The sequence below is a fragment of the Struthio camelus genome, chromosome 13 (genome assembly GCF_040807025.1).
Source record: "Struthio camelus isolate bStrCam1 chromosome 13, bStrCam1.hap1, whole genome shotgun sequence".
Lineage (NCBI taxonomy): Eukaryota > Metazoa > Chordata > Aves > Struthioniformes > Struthionidae > Struthio > Struthio camelus.
In genome coordinates, this window is record NC_090954.1 from 23770220 (window position 1) to 23776454 (window position 6235).

Below are 6235 nucleotides of genomic sequence, written 5' to 3' on the forward strand. Positions count from 1 at the left end.
AAAATAGAGAAGAAAATAGAAGAAAATGGATTGTATAGAAGAAAATAGGGAGACAAGAGCTTTATGGATATCCAAAATGGGGGAATCCAGACAGCAGACACCAACCTGAAATTCACGGGGCTGAAGTATGCAGGATGCTGTGGTCAAAAAGCCCACACTGTAGCTAAGAGGCAAGGTGATCCAGATAGAACTAATTACACCACTATGGCCACACAAATGCGCCCATGGGGTTTAACAGCTCTTTCCTTTGTCTCTCCTGCAGGGAAATCCATTGCAAAGTAGAGGCTGGTCACCCCAGCTGGGAAGAGGCAGCAACCATCTTTCTTCTGCTTTTGTAGGTGGATTTTAGCATCTGGAAAGGGTTCCCACTCCACACATGCTAACAGCCTCACTGCTGCACAGGAGCCAAGCCTGGAGAGCAGTAGTGGGAGCTCCCCCCGTGCTGGTCACACACATATAGGCCCAGCACCCAAGTGCACCAAACATGAACAGTGACAAGGAGCTTGGCCAGCAGCCAGCACAGTTAATCCCTTGCCCAGGAAGGGGTACTGAGGCTCTACTCTTCTCTGGAGAGTTTCCTCATCACCAGGGCTGTGCTGGCCACGGCAGGGCCCTCTGCATGGCTCTGTCAGTGACCAACAAGGAGCAGAAGGTCCCTGGGCCACTATGACCACGGCTGCAGCCAAACAGGTACATCACAAACTTGAGAGATGCATGTCCTGGGAGCAGGGACTGAAAACCCTTCCTGGCTCTGGGGTTGTCCTTTCCTGCCCCTCCAACACTCACAGGCTGCTCCCGGTATGATTCAGGCACAAGGAAAGATGCACACCAGTGTGGGGACTCGGTTTAATTCACCCTCGCACCATTTTGACTGCAGTAGCATGGCTGGCAGCCACCAGCACCCCTCCCTTCAGTCCATACAGGTCCTGTAGGTGAAGCATTGGCTGAGATCTAAGGAAAGTGGCCAGGGAGAAGGCAGGGAAATCCTGTCATAGCTCAGCCTCTGTGCCCAAGTAGCTGTTTGTGGTATACTCCCCTTGTCTCTGGGAGATCCCATGTGCCTCTAGTCAGACCAGTGCTGAGTGAGGCAGGGCTGAGATCTTGGACCGAACAGGTATCAGCCCACAGAGCAAAGTATCTTGGTATCAATACTCTGGGAGGGAAGGACAGATGCTTTGGTTTAGAAAGGGACAGACAAACACGAGAGGAATCCTTTTGTCTTCAGCCCTCCTGTTCTATCTCTCAGTGCTGAATTAAGATATTTCTGACCAATGACAAGCCTCCAAAGCCTGCTGTTCCCCCTCCCACAAAGGGTGTCAGGAAAAAACCCTCTATCCCCCAAGTGTGGCTGGGGGGTGGGAAGGAAGGGCACTGCAGGAGGAGACGGTTCATCCATACTTGGAGATGCTTACCAGAGGAACCATTCCTCTTCCTTTTCCACCTATATTTTCATTTCAAACCTCCTCTGCTCCTCCAACGGATGCTGCACAACTGCCTCCATCCAGCTCTGGGCTGGCTCATGGGAAGCGTAGCTGCAACAACAGTGCAAAATTCTCTCTCCTGCTCAGACTGAGACCTTCCTGCCTTTCCCCTCCCCAGTCCCATGGGTGCAGACCCATGGTCTCTTTGGTATCCCCAGCCTTCAACTTGGGACTGCTTTTAGTCATTCCACTGGAGTTGCAGAGAGGTGCTAGGAGTCAGGGTTGAACCTAGGCCATTTGCATGCCATGAAAAATCACAAGACACTGTACCTAACCCCATGGCCCAGGGATAGGGATCCTTATCCCCATAGATGAGTTACTGCTGCTTGTCTATGCCAGGCCTTGGCTGGAGCTGGTATACACTTACTCTTCAGATGATAACGCCAGGGTATTGGACTCCTCCTCCTCTGCAGATTGTTGCTGGGCATATCAGCTATGCTCCTTCCTCTTGACATCACCTATAGAAATGGGAGTCACACTTGAGAGAGGGCTGGATTTCTGCCAAGGAAGAGAGATTCTCAGGCAACTCTGGAGGGGGAGGGGTCTTCTGAAAAGTACACAGAGGGCCTTGGAGGCACAGAAACACACACAAAGTCCCCTGGGATGCAGGAAGAGTCACACAGAAGGATCCAGAGAGCACCGAAGGGCACTCAGAAAACTTTGGAGCACGGCAAAAGGCAAATGGCAAGGATCTGTGGGAACTGGAGCACACCAGAAGGGAAAGAGGGGGGTCCTGAGGGCTAACAATAGTCTCTGGGGCACACCAGAAATCACCTGAAGTTTAAGAGTTGCTTTAAACTTTTCCCTTTTCTCCTTGTGAGCCTTCAGACATTTGAAAAGATCCTTCATCTTAGTGCCTTGATAGGACAATGAGTCAGAGCTCAACCTGGACAGCAGCTTAAAAGAAAATTTAATAAATACATTAATAAGATTACTCACAGGTCTAGCTGGGGAAAGACACTCACACTGTAGCTCTTGAACCATTGACTGCCCAAGCAAGGGGATTTGCAGCCTGAAACAACCCCACAAGGAAAACTGAAAGAGGTGATGGGCTGCCAGCACCCAGCTAGATTAGCCCAGGTGTCTTCAGGGCTTGCGAATGTGGAGGAGAGAAAAAAAAGGCTTTTAATACCAGATCTATGTTTTTAATACCATGTCCATTAAAAAAAAAAAAAAGAAAAAGAAATGAAATGATTCCCCTGTCAGGCAGAGTCAGCAGTGCAGTGGCAGAGGGGAGGTAAAGGACAGCAGCTGATGGGCCAGAGGCAACAGCTGTTTCCTCAGCCTGCAGCAGCTTAGTTTGTTGTTGTGATTGCACTGGGGCTGCCTGGAGAGAGGCTTTTACTCTCCTGAGGGAAGAGCTTGGACAGCTAGATGCTGAGCCCGGAGTGCAGGGGTGCTCCTTAGGCAGCTGGAAGTAGTAGGACTGAAAGGGGTTTCTTTTCCTTCTTTTTAGGAACAGTCTCCTGAAGTGAAGGAGCAAAGACTAGTGGCTAGCATGGATGTCCATGACTTGGTTCTGCACCCTTGTAAGCCCTGGTATTTCTTTTTCTATGTGCGATGAGGCAAGTCTCATTGTTTTTCCTTCTACTCTGTAAAAATGAACCAATAAGGTTGCAACTCCAATAAGGTTGTATACTCTGAGTTCCCACTGCTACTCTAGAGTAGGTGCAGCATCGGGGGTGGGGGGGGGGATGTTGGTCTTTTTCTTTCTGTCTTGGAAATAAGTTGAAATAACCATCACTTGGGGACAGGGCAGCTTCCCTGTTCCCTGCAGCAGATGACCTTCTTCCTTGTCACTGCCTCTGCCCATCTCTTCCCTAGGGCTGCCAGGACCCAACCAGCAAGCAGTCAAGCAAAGGGAGCAGGAGGCCTGCAAGGATGAAGGAGGAGCTCCTGGCAAAACTCAAGCAGAAGAAGGAAGCATAGAGAAGGTGGAAGCAGGGATAGGTAACCTGGGAGGAATATGGGGATGTTGCCCAAGTATGCAGGGATGGAGCTAGGAAAGCCAAGGCCCACCCATCTCGCGAGGAATGTCAAGGACAACAAGAAGGCCTTCTGTAAGTACATCTGTAACAAAAGGAAGAGTAGGGGAAATGTGGGCCCGCTGCTGAATGGGGCAGGGGCCCTGGTGACAAAGGATACAGAAAAGGCGGGGATACTGAATGCTGCCTTCACCCCCTCAGTCTTTACTGGAAAGACCAGCCCTCAGGAATTCCAGGCCCTGGAGACTAGGGAGAAAGTCTGGAGAAAGGAAGACTCTCCCTTGGTCGAGGAGGATCAGGTTAGGGATTACTTAAGCAGGCCGGACATACACAAGTCCATGGGCTCTGATGGGATACGCACACACACAAGTGCTGAGGGAGCTGGCCAATGTCACTGCAAGGCCTCTCTCAGTCATCTCTGAAGCAAGACGGGCAAGAGAGAGGAGCCAGGGAACTACAGGCCTGTCAGCCTCACCTCCGTGCCTGGAAAGGTGGTGGAGAAGCTAATCTTGGATACCGTTTCCAAGCACGTGAAGGACAAGAAGGTGATCGGGAGCAGCGAGCATGGATTGACAAAGGGGAAATCCTGCTAACCCAACGTGATAGCCTTCTGTGGTGGGACGACTGGCTGGTCGATGAGGGGAGAGCAGTGGATGTTGTCTCCCTGGACGTCAGCAAGGCTTTGGACACTGTCTCCCATCACATCCTCTTAGGTAAACTCAGGAAGTGTGGGTTGGATGAGTGGATGGTGAGGTGGATTGAGAACTTGGCTGGATGGCCGAGCTCAGAGGGTTGTGAGCTCAGGGCGCAGAGTCGAGTTGGAGGCCTGTAGCTAGCGATGTAAGCCGGGGTCAATGCTGGGTGCAATGCTGTTCATCTTGTTCATCAGTGACCTGGAGGAAGGGACAGAGCGCACCCTCAGCAAGTTTGCTGATGATACTAAACTGGGAGGAATGGCTGACACACCAGAAGGCTGTGCTGTCATTCAGAGGGAGCTGGGCAGGCTGGAGAGTTGGGCCGAGAGGAACTTCATGCAGTTCAGTGAAGGCAAGTGTAGGATCCTGTGCCTGGGGAGGAACAACCCCCTGCACCAGAGCAGGCTGGGGGTTGACCTGCTGGAAAGCAGCTCTGCGGAGAAGGACCTGGGAGTCCTGGGGGACAGCAAGTTGACCACGAGCCAGCAGTGTGCCCTTGTGGCCAAGAAGGCCAATGGGATCCTGGGCTGCATCAGGAAGAGCGTTGGCAGCAGGTGGAGGGAGGTGCTCCTGCCCCTCTCCTCAGCCCTGCTGAGGCCACAGCTCGAGTTCTGTGTCCAGTTCTGGGCTCCCCAGTACGAGAGAGACATGGAGCAACTAGAGTGAGTCCTGCAGAGAGCCACTAAGATGATAAAGGGGCTAAGATGATAAAGAGCATGTCTCATGTGAGGAGAGGCTGGGCGAGCTGGGTCTGTTCAGCCTGGGGAAGAGAAGACTGAGAGGGGGATCTTACCCATGTGTTTAAATATCTGGAGGGAGGGTGTCAAGAGGATGGGGCCAGACTCTTCTCTGTGGTGCCCAGTGACAGGATGAGAGGCAATGGGCACAAACTGAATCCTAGGATTGCTTAAGAGCCCTGACCCCAAGTGCCTGGAAGCTTGGAAAGCCAGCTTAGCTCTGGGTATTCCTGAACAGGCAATTCACTAGGTACCAACATCAGTGTTACTGGCTCTTGGCAGCAATCCCAATGATGCCACATGTTCCTTGGCTGGAGGTAAGGGTCCAAGTGCCCCTTCTGCCACTCCTCCAGCTGATATTCCAGAGGCCAGGAATCTCCAAGCCCCATATTACCCCGATTTGTCAGACATACAACTAATACTGCAGGTTGAAACTTGTTGACCCCTCTGAGGTGACATGGAGGATGCGGCTTATAGGGTCTTCTGATCCAGAGATAGCCATCACCATCAGTGACAAGAAAACATCTACACTGCCTTATTCATACGGGTACCCAAATTTCTGTTAGGAACAAGTAACCCTGGCAGGGACCGCTTCCTTCAGGCTCTGTTTTGGTCCATGGGTTTATGCACACACACACACACACACACACACACACCCCCTTTGACCTTTCCCAACTTTACAGTCAAGTGTGACTTCCCTAATGGATGTACAGTCCATGGAACCGCAGTTTTGGGGATCTCCAACATCCTAGGTATGAACTTACTTAGAGGCCAAACTTTCCATGATGCTCAAGGAAATGTATGTTCCCTCGATGCCTCTGAACTAAACCTCCCACTAGCTCGGGTACTCCAAGAAGCACCTCCGCTACCTTCTGTGACCCATGTTGTTGATCTGCAATACCCCCAAAAACCTGCAAGCCTGGAGACTAACTAATTCCCTCCTCTCAGAGGAGCAGGGAGTAATAATCTGTACCCACTCCCCTTTTAATAGCCCCATATGGTCTGTACACAAACCCCATGGCTCTTTGCACCTACCTGTTAATTACCAAGGTGTAAACTTGGCCTCTTCTCCTCTCCACACAGCTGTTCCCATAGCTGCTGAGGTATTCAATGCCATCTGCCTCACCTCTTATATGTGGATGGCGGTGATAGACATTAAAAATATGCTTCTCCAGTGCCCAATCCACCCAGACAACCAGGCTCATTTTGCTTTTACTTTGGATGCCACTTAGTACACCTTTATTCCTTTGCCTCAAGGCTATTGCTGCAGTCCTACCATTGCTCACAACCTCTTAGTTGCAGTATTAGCTGAAATTCCTCCCACTCTTGATGTCTCT